Here is a 16037-nt window from a genome sequence, read left to right as displayed (position 1 = left end):
CTCTGTCAGCTCAGCCAACTAAGCTGTTGCCTGCGTTCTGGTTAGTCATCCGGACTCCGCTATGTTGGAGAAGGAAAGAGGACAGAAAGGTGAATTGTACTAAGTGGGGGGCATACGGGGATTTCTCTTCTTCGGAGCCGGCATCGCCTCATCCTCGGCGACGTGGGGGAATTCCAGGACCGCTTTTAACCCAGAAACCAGTGCGTCTTATTAATTAGTTTCTACGCGCAAGGACCGCCGTGAAAGGCTTAATCTTCTCTTTCCAGCCGGGGCCAAGAGCCGGGTTGATCAGAGCCCCCTGGCCCGTGCGCACCAGCGCCGGACCCCTGGTGGCCCTCAGAGTCCGCACTGGGCAGAGTGGAGGTCAAGTCAAAGGGCACGACCGCAGGGTGCCCTCCCCCCACCTCCCTCGCCCCTGCTGTCCGCAACTCAGCTTCTGGAACGACCACCGCGAACACTGCAAGGCTGGAGGGCGGGGAGGGGGCGGGTCCGGCGGGGGCGGGGCCAAGGGGAGGGGAAGAAGCGGCCGAGGACTGCTTCGGGAAGTGTAGTTCTTCGAGCCCCAGTGAGCGTAGCTCTTCGGGCTGTGCTTGTGAGACCCAGACTACAACTCCCAGGGGTGCGCGGGCCCGGCAGGGGAGTCCATGCGCAGTGGGCGCCACATTGTATCCTATCAGGCGAGGAGAGGGTGATGTCACCTGCGAGTTGGTAACCTACGAGCGGCTGTGAAGGAAACTGTTTAACCGGATCCCATTGTACCCGGAGCGCTGAGCCGCCTTTCCAGCATGCAGGGGCTGCTCAGGTAAGGGGGACGTGCCTCCTGGCCCGCCGCACTCATTCATTAAGTAGCACCGCGCGGTGGCGCGGGGGTGGGCGCGCTTTTTCGGGCCCGGCGCTGGGTTCGCGGCGCGCCCTCCCGCTGCCTCTCCGGAGCCCCAGGGCCAGTAGGTAAATATTAAACCCGTCCTTCAGGTTGGGTCTGGGTGGGAACGGGACCGAGACAGCTCCCGGCTGCCAAGCTGGGTTTGGGAAAATGGCTGCAAGCGCGGCGAAAAGCTAGGCGAGCCCGGAGGAAGGCGCCCCCGAGGACAGGGGTCCCTCCCTCCTTTCTTTCTGAGGCGCTGGGATGCCAAAAGAGCAGGCAGGGTACCACTCGCCGCCTTGCTGCGGGCTCCTGAGGTTGCGGCGTTGGGGCGCCGGGGGGTTGTGGCCTCGGCCAGGGGCTGCGGGCCCTGCCGCCGTTGGGAGCTGCTGGCCCGGGAGGCTCCGAGGCAGGGATGGTGGACTCGGAGGTGGCGACAGGGAAGGAGGCACTCGTTTACCCACCGGCCCGCGTCCGAGCAGAAGCCCAAACATCCCTGCAGCCCTCACTTCAAGCTTTATTCCAAAGGGACGGGTTGATTGTAATTGGGAGAAAGTTAGAAGCTAAAGGTCTCAGAGGAGAGGAGGGAAACCCGCGCTGCGGAAGGAGCATGGGGGTGTTAGCGGACAGCAGTGAGGGGAGGCTGCGCCGCCTGTGCAGCGGGTTGGAGGCGTCGCAGAGCGCTCCTGCATCTCCGCCTGGGGAAGGTGCATCTTGGTTCCCCCTGCTCTGATTGCTTCCTCCACAAAGAGCACCTGAACGGGGGCGAAGCATCTGCCCAGAGCCCTGGGCTGGGAGGTGGTAAGGCGGTGCAGGGTGTTGAATCATCTAACGATGAGGCTCGCTGTGGGGTAGGAGGGCTGGCAATAGGAACCAGCTGGTGTCGAAAATCCAACTGCTGGTGATGGGCTTGCCCTTCTACTTGAGACGCACTCGAGTCCCGGGAACTCGATGAAGTCTTCTGGATTTCCTTTCCCTAGCACCCTCATTCTTTCGTATACTCATTCATTCATCAAACGCTGCGAATGGCTCTTCTCAAGTTGTTCATAGCCTGGCTTTGGGGTGTTCTGTACCTCCCCATAAAATACTTGAGTGGGCCTATGAATTGATACCTACGCTTTATATCCTCCAACTCGGACCCGCACGGCATCTCCACCAGCAGGAGAGCATCAAGAGCAAATACAACCCGTGACCGTTTTTGCTCTCTTCCAGTTGGTAGTTTCTTGAGACTGGAGAAGGACCTGGTGTATTCAAGCGGAGTTTGTCTGCAAGATGAATCCCGTTGCCATGGCGACTCCTGCCTTCGGAATCTTAACTGCTCCCACTGCTGTTTCAATTCGATGTGGCTCTGCGGGCAGCTGGGAGGGCGTGGCCAGTGGGTGTGGTCAAATGCTCGTTCCGGGCCCAGCTGCTCTCTCTTCACCGGTTTCACAAACCAGGGCTCTCTAGCCATTCTCTTAGAAGTAGCCTGGACACAGTTCAAGACCCCTTTTACCCTCATGTGCCTGTACCTGGACTCGCCCCTCTCCAGGAGTAATAGTTTGGAGCCTTTTTCCTGAGGCAAGCTCTGAAAACTACAATGGAATGATCTTTTCGCCTTTCAGGCTAGATGCATAATTTAACTAATAATGTACATGACAGTGTTAGAGGCAGCTTTCTCGAGGAGGGCGTGTCCTCCGTTTTGCATGAAGAGAGCTCTCTGGCCACCAGTAAAGGGCCTCAGTTTGCTCTAGGTGCAGCTCTCTGGAAGTTTATAGGGACAATTAATGACTGAAATTGAATTATGGAAGTCAGTATCGTCCTTGTGGTTCTCATAAAATCTAAAAGCCTGCCTCCTGCTTAAAGGATGCATTTCCTTGAAAATGAAGCAGACTGGGCAGGGATATAGGAGGCCTGGGTCCTGCTCCAGCTCTGTCATTGCTGGCTACCCCACCCTAGGGTTAACCCTTTACCTGAGAGGACCTGGGTCAATAGTAATATGGGGGAGGGAGAGAAGGGGATTCCCAAAGTTGATTCTAGGTATAAAATCTTGTGACTCTGTGAAGGACTTGGTCATTGTCTTTCTCCAAAATAATAGGATGGGTTAAATTCAGCTTCTGACACTGTGGCTTTGGGTTAATATCTCTGAGCCTTACTTGTATGATTTGACTGGCACTTCATGGCAGTCCTTCAAAGTGGGCAAAGCAGCCATATTACTATTTACGATAGTATTTTTAATATTTACTAGTATGAGCCCTGTATCTGGACTTCTGTTTATCCGGGTATCTTAGAATTAATTGTTTAGGTTTTGCCTTTTTATAGATTCTTGATGAATGCAGTTTTAAGTGTAATTGAATTACACAGTTTGTTTACTTTCTGCTTTTATTACACACCAAGGTAGATTATCACAGATATTGCAGTTAAGCAGGGGAAAGGCTGTATCTGTGAGTGTGTATGCATGTGCCTTCATGTGCAGGTAAATGCTTGGGGATGCTGAGTGCCAGGTGGTTGACATTCATCATCTTGTTTTAAATAGGTGGTTATATCCTCATGAGGAAACAGAATCAGAAATTGTCACTCACTCTTTATTTTTGTCCTAGAACTTATCATTGACTGGAAATCTCCTTCAGTTATCTATTTATTTCTCGAGTCCTTATAATTCTGACAGCAGTTCAAATGTGTGGCTTTTTTTCCATTCCCCTAAGGTCTTTGAGGACAGGGTCTTTGTCTTGTCCTTCCCTGTCTCTCTAGACTTAGTGTTTGATCATTGGTAGGTATTTAGTAAATGTTTGTTGAGTCAATAGTAGAACCATGAGTGGAGATTCAAGATTCTTTCCATGGATAGTTCTGGCATCAATTGTAATATTCCTGTAGCTTTCTGTGAAGTAGTTTCATCTTAGCATAAATGAAAACTCCCATGTAGCATACAACTCGAAGTATAAAAGGCCTTCATGAGTTTGAAATAGATGAATTTTGTAATTATTTGCTTTTGGAATACATTCGCTCAGAGAGTTCTTTTTTTTCCCCTTAAAATTCTTGTTACAGTTCTTGATACAATTATTATCCCAAAGCAGATTTTTGTATTTCTAGATTTCTCTTATGTTATCCTTGACCCAGATAACTTTCCTAGGAGGTGAATGACAGAAGACAGACAGACACACATACACAAACACACACACACACACACACACACACACCAAGGCAAAGATACCTAGAGGCCTTTGCCAGGCCACCTCTGGTACCTGAGGCACCATTTGGGTAGAAGAGCTGGACAATGGCTCTCTCACCTGGGGTGGAGTTTACCCCAAAACAGGATCAGTTGTCCCATGCTGGCTAATGTGAGAGAAGAAACGGGGGTAGGAAACATTTGTCCAATATTTGTAACATTCTGTTACCTTCCAGTAATCAGATTCTGTGGGTTTTTAGAAGTATTAATTAGTAGGGAGGCATGATAGTAACGAGGGTGCAGTGGGTCGTGTCCTTGGGTGGTGCTTACAGGAGCTCAGTGAGTAGGTGCCAAGGAATTTGAATCCTGGCTTTCTTGCTCTGTGGATAGGCTCTGGGCGTTAAGAATGCCTGTGAGTCTGTGTGTGGTTTTATTGGAGCTACTTTGTTTAAAAGACTGCTTTTCGTGTTGGTACTGTGGTCATCAGAACAAATAAGGTGTTTACAAACAAAACATGGTTAAGATTGAAAGTGTTTCATTGTGTAAATATTTTGGGGATGTTATAAAGAGTGGCTTTGGCTTGAGAATCTTGAGGTCTTCTGTGAAATCACTTAAAAAGTTACAGCTATTGGATCAGGGGAAACAAGCTCTTCCAACAAAGCTTGGTACCACTGAGTGTCTTAGGTGTTTGGTTCAGGAAATAATCACAGAGCTTGTAACTTCTGTGGGGCCCTCCCTGGCTTCATGTCATGCTCCTGGTAGTTCCAAGTGTTAAGCCTGTCCTTCTACTGCAGGAAACAAAGCAACTTTGCCAATTTAGGTTAGCAAACTTGTTTAAATACTAGAGAGGGCACAGTCAAAATGAAATTTTTCTATTCTGTTTTGTGATTTTTCTTCTTTGAATAAGAGATGTGGACTACGGTCACTTATTTTGGCATTATGATTTCTAACTTGGCAGTGGAGGAAACCTTCCAAATGAGTACGTATCCTAAACACTCACAGAATCTGTTCTTAGTAATTTTCCCGAGAGTTCAGTTGAGAGGCAACTAATTGCACAGGTACTATTTAAGAAATCAGTAAGGAGGGCAGTTTTTCTGTGTGGCTTGGGGGTAGCATCTGGTCAGTGGGGCAGACCGGGATGGAGGATACCTCCTTTGAGGTTACATTTGCTTAGCAAGTGTACTGTCCTTTTCTGTAGATTGTGTTTATTGGAGTGGCTGAGGGCAGCTGATAGAGATTGGAATTGAAGGATGGATCTGAAGTGCCTCCCTGCCCCTCCAGGTCCTCCAAGCCACTACTTAGTACCCCCACTGAAAGAGGGACAGATGCAGATGAGGTGCAAGTTGATTTTGGGGACCTACATTCCATGTAGCAGGCTATTTTTGCAGGAAAAAGAAAAAGTTTACCTTTTGATTTTCTAGCATCCTTTCCACTGTTCCAGGAGAAGAGAACTGAGTATATTTCAAAGTGAGTTTGCATTCATAGTACACAGGTCTAAAAATTAGTTAAACACTGATTAATCCAAGAGCACTGCAGCAAGTCTATGGAGGCCTCTCCTTGCGTCCTTCCCCCTGCTCCCCCTGCAATTAATCTGAGGTTACCAAATACATACTCAGCTTTGGTGAGCTTTATTTTCCTTGTTGATGTTTAAGCACTCCTGGTTTTTACACCATCTGTGACTTTCTGCAGTAATAGCCCCCCTCATTTGCAATGGGTGCTCCTCCGAGTTTCTAAATTCTCGTTGTGCTCTCAGATCCATCTTGAGTGCCCCACATTCCAGGAACCCTTCCCTGCTTCAGCTTTTACCAACCCCTTCTGCTCCTTCCTCCTTCGAGCCCTTTACCTGACCATAGAACTTAACACAGCTAACATGATGCTAATAGTCAAGGTATGTGAGATGCTTACCTTGTGCCAGGGTCCTTCCTAATATTTTACATGTGCTAACCATTGACTCTTCTCAAGAGTTCTGTGAGATACATACTATCATCACCATTTTACAAATGAAGAAACTGAGGCACGAAGAAATTAAGGAACTTGCCTGGCTCAGGTCATGCAACTGGTCAATGGCTTGTTAGAGTCAATGACTAGGTTAGGGACCCAGACAGCCTAGTTCTATACACCCCACACGATTACTTTGCCTCTGGTTTTCCTATGTGTTAATTCTTTTCTCTCCATCAGTTAGGGGGAATAACAACTTCCTTTGTATCTCTTAATTCTGAAACAGTGCTGGGTCAATAAATGCTGGCCTAATTGAGAGTAAAAATGTTTCTACAGTTAATGGTTCCTTAAACTCTGACTTTCTGGAGCAGCAAATGTTGCATGAGATTAAAAAATGTTGCATTTGTGTATTTGGATGATAACACTTCTGAACTTCCTCCTTTTGGCTCTGTGGGTGATAGGCAAATTATTTGAAAAAAGAAATGCTCTTATATGCCATCTCTAAATCCATTTGGAGCCTGTCCAGCATTAGACTGTATTTGTTAACTGAGATAACTTTTCAATAGGTTGAATCTCTTATCTGAAAAAACCCTTCTCACCCAGAGCAGAGCCACAGAAGCCTGCCTGGTGAGTTAAAACTCCCATAACTTCTGAGCTTCCCACCTCCTTGTTGTCTTTTAACATAAATTGTGAAAGCTCTTTTGAAAGGGAAATAGTGAAAACTTGAGTAGTAGTCAAACATGTAATCTAATATTGGGTTATCCTTAGATATTAAAATAAGCTTTTTTATTTCCCACCTCAGAAGGGAGCCTTCTATTTATTTTTACAGTGGAGCAAATTTGGTGTCAAATACACGATTGCAGTTCTTCTAAACCATAGCCGCTATTGTGAATTCAATATGGAAACAGAGGGAAGCAGGTTCAGTTTCCAATGTAGTTGGTACGATTTCCTGACTTAAAATAGATCTTTTCCTTTTGGCTTAAAACTGGATATAGTCCCACTTTGACAATATTTAACGAAGACAGTTGAGTAAAACTCAAACCGCGTCATTTAGGGAAATAATAGGAAAGTTATGCCCTAACAATATATTGCCAGGAAAAGAAAATGAAAACAAAAGGCTTATAAGCCATTAGGCTACTCAAACATTCAATGGACATTGATTTCAGAAGCTTTTTGTCCCCCCCGCCCAATTCATCTTGTTACACTTCCTAAGAATGTCAATCAATTTAATAATAACCTGGGTTCATTCTGTTCTATAAATTGCACCAAGAGCAGAATTGAAGATACCTTGTATTCTGGAAGGTACATAATTAGGATCAACTATTAAATTGGTCTTTGTCCTTTTCATTTCTGGGGGAAAAAAAATATTCTGTGCTATTGGCAAACATTGTGCATCTGGTGGGCTTTCTGAATTCAGGTTTCCAAGAGTAGATAGCCCAGATCCCAGCTTTGGTCATTGTCTGGGCAATAGAGATGCCCATCTTTTGTTTTTTGAAATGGGTTCTTATATTCTGCTTTTTGGCTAAGCTCAGTTTGTTAGTGATGTACAAACCAGATCAAGGCCATGGGTTAGTTTTGCCTTGTTTTGGAGCTACAAACTGTACTGTAATTTTAGTCAACCTTTTTTTTTTTTTTTAAATTTTTAAAAATTTAATTTAATTTTTTTTTTTTTAAAGTAGTCTCTGTACCTAACGTGGGACTTGAACTTGCAAACCTGAGATTAAGAGTCCCATACTCAGGGGCACCTGAGTTGCTCAGTCAATTAAGTGTTGGACTCTTAATTTTTGGCTCAGGTCATTATCTCAGGATCCTGAGATCACCCTGTGGAGAGCCCTGTGTCAGAGTCTGTCTCTCTGCTCCCCACCGCTTGCACTTGCTGTCTTTCTCTCTCTCTCAAATAAATAAATCTTTAAAAAAAGGAAAAGGGGGCACCTGGGTGGCTCAGTGGGTTAACCTCTGCCTTCCGCTCAGGTCTCGATCCCAGGGTCCTGGGATCGAGTCCTGCATCGGATTCTCTGCTCAGCAGGGAACCTGCTTCCCCCCTCTCTCTCTGCCTACTTGTGATCTCTGTCTGTCAAAAAATAAATAAAATCTATATAAAAAAGAAAAAGTTGCATGCTCTACTCCCTCCCCTGCAGGCACCCCCTCCCCTTTTTAAAAAATTCATCATGCTCCTGGCAACATAGGAGACTAGACAGTGCACTATGAATATGTTAATGCATAGCTGTCACCACAATGGCAAAAGATGGTGCCATATTATCAGATGAACTGATGGAGATCTTAGGTTTTTCAGACCCCATACGTTAGAGGCAAGGCTTTGCCAGCAATTTGCCGAGGAACTATATGCTTCTGATGGGTGTGTCCTGTGAAGAGTGGGTTAGAACTAAGAGTAGCTTCCTAAAACTTTGCCAAAGTCCCCTAGCCTTGGTCTTTTCTGTTTCTTGGGGATGTGACAAATCATTCGTGGATGTTTTGGTGCCATTTCTTGGCTTTGCTATTCTTCATAAAACTTCTGCAGACTTGCATCCTAGAAGAAGAGGGAAGGATGGTGATCAAAATCATTCACCACATCAGTAAGATTGTTCATATATGTCTAAATTTGTTTTTGTTTCACAGAGATTTGGTAAGACTGAGCAGTGAAATGTCAGGACATGAGTTAAGTTAGAATCTTTAGTTCTTTTTTTTTCCTTTTCAAAAAAAATTTAAAGTTAGTTAACATATGGTGTCGAATTGGTTTTAGGAGTAGAATTTAGTGATTCGTCATTACACCCAGTACTCATCCCAACAAGTGCCCTCTCTAATACCTATCACCCATTTAGCCCATTTCCCCACCTACCTCCCTCAGGCAACCCTCAGTTTATTATCTGTAGTTAAGAGTCTCTTATGGTTTGCCTTCTCTGTTTTTAGTTTATTTTTCCTTTCCTTCCTGTATATTCATCTGTTTTCTTAAATTCCACATATAAGTGAAATCATGTGATATTTGTCTTTTTTTGACTTATTTTGCTTAGCATAATAACCTCTGGTTCTATCCATGTTGTTGCATCTGGCAAGATTTCATTCTTTTTGATGGCTGAGTAATATTCCATGGTGTATAGATACCACATCTTCTTTTCTGTGACAAGAGAATTAGACTAAGGGCCCTTCTAAATCCTGAGAATTTATTACAAAAAATATTCTAAAAGTTGAAGGAAATGAAGCAGAAAAATTAAACCATTCCCTACTCTCGAAAATTGGTGAAATTGTAGATACAGAAAATGTCATATGGTTTCATCCAAGGTAAGTGACAGGATTTATTTTTTTAAATGCACCCCATATTAGTGGTTATTTGACTTAGGACGATGGCAAAAGAAACAACAATAGCATTTCTGTTCATTTCCTATTCTGTGGCAAACAAGGTGTGGCAACCTTGTTCGCATGAGAGCTTCCCCTGACACCTCTCCCCACCCCCACAATTACTCAGGGCTTCCTGGTCATTTGGCAAAAAGTCAGAGACAGTGTGGAATGAATTGGGCTAGAATTGAAGGTGATGGCTGAGACTGCATCGTGTTCTCAGAACATTAAATGAAAGGCCTGTTATATTTTTACATTTTAAAAATCAAGAATGGGGGGCGCCTGGGTGGCTCAGTGGGTTAAGGCCTCTGCCTTCGGCTCAGGTCGTAGTCCCAGGGTCCTGGGATTGAGCCCCGCATCCAGCTCTCTACTGAGTGGAGAGCCTGCTTCCCTTCCTCTCTCTCTGCCTGCCTCTCTGCCTACTTGTGATCTCTGTCAAATAAATAAATAAAATCTTTAAAAAAATCAAGAATGGAGATTGCATTGGACTAGAAAACCTCTATGACCCATTTAGGGCTTGACAGTCTGTGTGTAGGTAACACTTCCAGCTACAGAAGTTCCAGGAACTGTGGTGAGAAACTGCCTTGCCTATGACATTTTCTGCTAAGGGATTGGTTTTAAACAAAAAAGAAAAAAAAATATATATATATATATACATACACATACTATTTTTAGTTTGACCCAGTTTCTTTTCAGGCTGTGACTGAAGCTACCTTTCTAACATACTCCATCTTTTCCTCTTACACTCCTTGAATTGTAATTTGAGTCTGGAGGAGCAGTGAATTGCCTCCTTGTCAGGTCTGCACTCACATCCTCCCCATGGGGAAAGGAGCAGGTTGTCCCCATTCCGCCAGGTTTCACGCGAGGGGAGCCGCAATCACTGACCTCACAAAGGAGCGAGTCTTCCCCCTTAACCTCTTACTTAAGAATTGGGAGCTATGTGGTAGCAGAGAGGGGGCTACTTATATTTTAATCCTCCCAAGCTAGATTGTTTTTCTGATGGGATAAGTTGGGGAAGTAGGTGGCAGGGAGGACAGAGGGGGGTTACTGGGTCTCACTTATCTTATCGCTTGTTTCCCTCTGGATTGCATTTGTTTATACTGTCTCCTCAGGCTAGGAATTCCTCCAACAGAAAGCATGCATACACACGGGGATATTCAGATCCGATCAGGCTTCCTTGTTCTTGAGTTCTATTTGCTGACTTGGCTTTCCTCTCTACAGCCTGATCCGAAGGGAGGGCTGGAGATACTTAACCTGTTTTTAATTCTTCCGTTATGTGGAAAAGAGATCTTAAAACAGGGACTTGGGGCAAACATGTTAATGTTTTTCTGATGGGAAAAGAGGACGGTGATGGGTAGGTTTAAATTTAACATTTATGTATAACTTTTTTATGTTGATAGAGTTTAGTTATGAATGTTTGACACCTTGAAATCTTTTCACCTTTTATTTGCTGTGATGTAATTGCATTGAGAAAAAAGAAACAATAGTTAGTTTTAGGTTCAGATGTGGGTAATCTTAGCAATTCACTTAAATCTCTTCGGCCTCTGTTTCCTCATCTGAGAAATAATGTGAAAATTCTGAACTTTTGTGAGAATGGTGTCATAAAATAATGACCGAACTTGTATGGCATTGTATAATATTGATGTCATACCCGCTGGGTGTCCCTAGAATGGAGACCAGGGATAGAAGAACACCATTTTTTCACCCTCAGAGTTTCCAACGTTGGCCCCTGCTCTTAGCACTATGTATCTGATAAACTGAAGCTAAACCCTTATAATCTGATCCCTAGTTTGTCCTTAACTGAACAGCTTCTAGTTATGTTCCCTAGTCCCAGGGTTCAGGAAGTTCCATAGAATGTAAGGGGTGAGGCTAAACAGTGTTTTGGGGTGATCATCCAATTCTGGTCAAATTGATAAACTCTTTAAGCCAGAGTTTGACTACCAGTGCTGTCATGTTTTATTTGGCTAATACAGTATCATTTTATTTTTTATTTTTTTATTTTTTTTAAAATATTTTATTTATTTATTTGACAGAGATAGATCACAAGTAGGCAGAGAGGCAGGCAGAGAGAGAGAGGGAGAAGCAGGCTCCCTGCTGAGCAGAGAGCCTGATGCGGGGCTCGATCCCAGGACCCTGAGATCATGACCCGAGCCGAAGGCAGAGGCTTAACCCTCTGAGCCACCCAGGTGCCCCTAATACAGTATAATTTTAAAAAATAATTTTAGTGAGCATTTTCACTCTGATTTGGTATAGCTCCCCCTCCCACCCCTCATACCCTAGTGCCTCATTCACAGCCACTTTATGTGATAATTCTTTATCTCCTTGGACCTTGAAGGCATTTGAGTTTGTGACCCCTTTTTTTTAAAGTAAATTAAAATTGTGATGAGAGTTCTTCAAACCAGTGGACTGGCAAATGACCTAACCCAGGGTTCCTCCACTTCAGCATTATTGGCGTTCTGGACAGGATAATTCTCCGTTGTAGGGGGCGATACTGTGTAGTGTAGGATGGTTATCAGCATTCTTGGCCTCTACCCACTAAATACCAGTAGCAACCTTTCCCCCAGCTGTAACAACCAAAACCATCTCCAGACATTGCCAAATGTCCCCAAGGGGGGCAAAATTGGCCTTGGTTGAGAACCAGCTGACAGATTTTGGACAGCTTGAGAACTTTAAACATTGGATAAGGCTTGGATATTTAGGGATAAATTAGAATTCATCTGGGAAACTGAGCTACCCTGCTGTTTTTATTTATTTGGGCAGTTGGTGAGAGCAAAGTAAAGGTCAGTGGATTGGACCCTGTGAGGTCATTTCTCCATTCTTCCATGACCACTGCCTGGGAGCCAGCCACATTTTAAGGACATAGTCTTGGTCACAACAGGGAATTCTGTGAGACACTGATGCTGGGTCAGGGCAAACCCACCAGAGCTAGTGGGTAAACAACTTTGAAGCCCATGGCCTGTGTTGATTGGTCAGTGATGTTATCTGTGGATAGGAAGATGAGGCTTTGGGGAAAGAAAAGTTAGCTCTGTAATTATTGCCAAAGGCCAAAATGCTTAGAAAAGGTGGGGGTGGGGTGCCTGGGTGGCTCAGTGGGTTAAGCCTCTGCCTTCGGCTCAGGTCATGATTTCAGGGTCCTGGGATCAAGCCCTGCATCGGGCTTTCTGCTCAGCAGGGAGCCTGCTTCTCCCTCTCTCTCTGCCTGCCTCTCTGCCTACTTGTGATCTCTCTCTCTGTCCAATAAATAAATAAAATCTTCAAAAAAAAAAGATCTAAAAAAAAAAAGAAAAGAAAAGGGGAGGGGGCTTCAGCCTTTAAAAATGACAGCTTATCTCACATTATCTCTTCCCACAGCAGTGTGGGAAGAGCTCCGAAAAAAATTAACAAAATGATGTTTCATTTTTCTTCCCTCTCCCTCTACCAAGAATGTCTTTAAAACTTGAGTCTAAAACTTGGGCTTTGGCAACACTCAAAATTGTCTCTCAGAAAAACATTGGTAATATTTTCAGTGTACATAAGGGGAATGTTAAGAAGTTCTAATTAACCAACCCAAGCTCAGGTCTTGAGCAACTAACGCAAAGATAATGCTCGGGAAGCACACAGTTTCAGTTAAAACAGAAGTCAAAGTCCCTTCGTAGAGGTTAGGTGGGATTTCTGAAGGGGTCCATGCCTCTTACTGAATGATGTTTGTTGGTTCTGCACCCTGGATGGGAGTCAGAATATCCTCTGTGGTGGATATAAAACGGAGAGGTATCAGGATTCTGATTTAGCAGATGTCCAGGTTTGGACCTAATCTCCAGGATTCTTAAAGCTCCCCAGGTAATTATGATATTTAGCCAGGACTGAAAACAAGTGGATGAGCAAAAGATCTGAAAAACAGGAGACATCACCTTCTTCTTTTCAAGATGATTCCCTAGGAGATTCAATCTGCGCATTCACCTACTGTTTGAAGTAAAAGGAAACAGAAACCACCCATTACAAATGGCAAACACCAGGAGTGCCTTTGAGGTAAGGTGGGTGGAAGAGTGGTAGTAGTGAATGCTCTTACTAGCTTCTATTCTAGAAAAATCCACAGCTGTGTTTCACTCAGTGAGTTTCTCATCAGACTCTTCTGGCTTCATAAACAGAGGGTAGATTTGTTTGTTGCAAGTTTCTTTCCTTATGCCACGCGCCACTGTGGAGACCAGACTGTGAAGTCCCAGAGTTATAACTGCCAAAGGTGGAAAATAGAATAAAGTGGCTCCTTTTACTTGGATTCTTCTTAGAATTTCAGATCCAGATTTCTATCAAGCATTGCAGAGGCAAGGGAGTGACTAAGTTTCAGGGGGAAATATAGTGGGCATTTTATAGACCATCTCATAAGCCATGGAAACATTTTAAAACATTCATTCATTCATTCATTCATTCATTTGGCTTATCAAATATGTTTTAATGTCGGGTGTGAACATTTAAGAGTGCTATTTTAAATTCCAGATTTTTGCCTTTGGAATACAGAACACTTGTTTTGGTTAAATAAAGCTCAGATCATCCTCTGTCTTTAGCTTCTGATATAAGCAAATTACATTGTGCAATAGGGCAAGAGTCTCTCCAATGAGAGATTTTTTGCTTTCACTGGCAAGTAGTTTCATGTTTGTGTATTTGGATCATGTCTGTGTTTTCAAAGGAATGTTCATAGCATCAGTTATAAGAAGCAGTTCTCTACAACCCCAAATCACAGTTTTTCCAGTATTTGTTATGCCCGTAGATCAAATCTACCCTCAGTTCTTAAGTGTTGATTTTGTGTTTCAGGTGACCATTGTTTTCTGGTACCAGAGAAAAATTACATGGTATTAAAGAAGGAATGACAATTAAAAAGATAGAGTACAGGGTTTCTTTTTGGGGGTGTTGAAAATGTTCTAAAAGTCATGGTGATGGTTACAGTTTGTAAATATACTAGAAAACCACTACATTATACATTTGAGTTGGATGAATTATATGGCATATGAATTTTATATCTCAATAAAGCTGTTAATTTAAAAAAAAGGCTAAAAAGAATCCTACTAAGTGCAATCTTAGAATTTTACACCTTAGGGTAATACCTATGACATACTTTCCTGTTTCTTTTCTTCATGTATCTCTCAGTTTTTTCCCCTAAATAACATATATAAAATGGACAAAGGATAGTTGTAATAATTCCTTAGTATCTATGGACTACCTGAGACTTTGGAAATGTTGTTATAAAGAAATAGACTCTGCTATGGTGAGTGCTGTGAAGTGTGTAAACCTGGCGATTCACAGACCTGTACCCCTAGGGCTAATAATACATTACGTGTTTATAAAAAAAAATTAAAAATATATTAAAAAAAAAAAAAGAAATGGACTCTGGCTTCTATTTCTTCACACCTCCTAATCGTGGACTAGTGCGTTAAAGGATAGAAGGCTCTGTACTCTTTTATACCTACTGTGATGAAAAGCTAAAGGTTTTGGTGATACACTTGGCTTAGTCACAGTTTGCTTTAAACTTGTTCCATATGATTATTTTGCAGGCTTTTTCTGCTGTAGAAGTCTTCACACTGTAAAAAGCACTCAAGTATGTAATCTTGCCTGTAAAGCTAACTGTGTGTGTTGGATAAGGAATATTTCATTTATAAGGGATTATGTAGCTCAAGGTTTCTCAAATTTGGATTCACGATCCTTTGAGAAACACTGCATTAAAAGTGAAATTGCTGAATGTTTAGGTACTCAGTGCCAGCGGGATCATAAACTCATGTGCAGAAGGTGAGCTTTAGGGGTACTGTGGTGTACTCTTTGGGTATCAGATGCTTATCCAGGCATATTAGTTTTATTGCTATGTAACAGATTACCACAAACTTAGTGCTTTAAAACCCCACCAGGACAGAAGTCTGGGCATGCTGTGGCTAGGTTTTCTGTCTAGGGTCTCAGCAGGCTAAAATTCACGTGTCAGCTAAGGCTGCAGTTCTCATTTGGGGCTCAGGGATTCTTCCATGCTCCATAGTTGTTGGCAGAATTTATTTCTCTGTGACTCTAGGAACTGAAGATTGCTACCTGTCAGCAGGGACTGTTTTTAGCTCTTAGAGGCCACCCGCATTTCATGTCACGTGGCCCACCTTGGCAGTTGACACATGGATGTTTCCTTTCCTGCAGGCTAGCTGGAGTGTATCTCTTTGACTTCCTTTTCTGCCATCAGCCAGAGAAAAGTCTAAATTTAAGGTCTCACCTGATTAGGCCAGACCCACCTGGGATAATCTCCCTTTAACCATACAATGTGTCATAACCATGTATGTCATAACCATACATCATAATCATAGGTTCCACTCTCAAAGGGTAATCGGAAGTGTCTCTTAAAGTTCTGCCTGTCATACCAGATAGCAGAAATTCCGATTTACTGTTCATGATTATTAAGATGAACATCTAAAATCTAAAAATGACACCTCACAAATATGCTTCTGGACCCCTTCTGTCTTCCTCAAATATCTCCCTCTCAGATTAATGGCTTTCCATTATTACTTTTCTTGTTTCAAGTAGAGTGAAAACAAAGATATTTTAAGAATGTTTTATTATTGAAAATTTCCTACACACATACACCCACATAGAATGACTAATAGAGCTAATATGAGAATTTTACATATATCCACAGCTCATCAATTCATGGTGACTCTTTCATTTTTGCCCACAACTACTTTACATCAACTCTGGGATTTTTTTTTTTTTTTTAGGATTATTTATTTATTTTGGGGAGAGATAGAGAAAAAGAGAGAGAGATTA

General features: G+C 43.2%; 1 protein-coding gene and 1 long non-coding RNA gene across 3 annotated transcripts in view; one reads left to right on the top strand and one right to left on the bottom strand.

Moving 5' to 3' along the window:
• Positions 1-674: 674 nt before the first annotated feature.
• DAAM1 (dishevelled associated activator of morphogenesis 1) overlaps positions 675-16037 on the top strand; it is a 161251-nt gene continuing 145888 nt past the window's right edge. For both annotated transcript variants that reach the window (XM_032875285.1, XM_032875283.1), the window contains exon 1: positions 675-802. The gene's annotated coding sequence lies outside the window, so the exon portion shown is untranslated. The remainder of the gene's footprint in view (positions 803-16037) is intronic.
• LOC116878094 lies at positions 8228-15511 on the bottom strand. Its single transcript, XR_004384769.1, has 3 exons — positions 15380-15511; positions 13163-13211; positions 8228-8472 (listed from the first exon to the last, which is right to left on the bottom strand). It is a non-coding gene; the product is annotated as an uncharacterized LOC116878094 (long non-coding RNA).

This window comes from Lontra canadensis, unplaced genomic scaffold (assembly GCF_010015895.1).
Source record: "Lontra canadensis isolate GAN:19392208 unplaced genomic scaffold, GSC_riverotter_1.0 scaffold55, whole genome shotgun sequence".
Classification (NCBI taxonomy): domain Eukaryota; kingdom Metazoa; phylum Chordata; class Mammalia; order Carnivora; family Mustelidae; genus Lontra; species Lontra canadensis.
The sequence above is the reverse complement of the archived record's forward strand: the minus strand, read 5'-3'. Positions and strand labels throughout refer to the sequence as shown.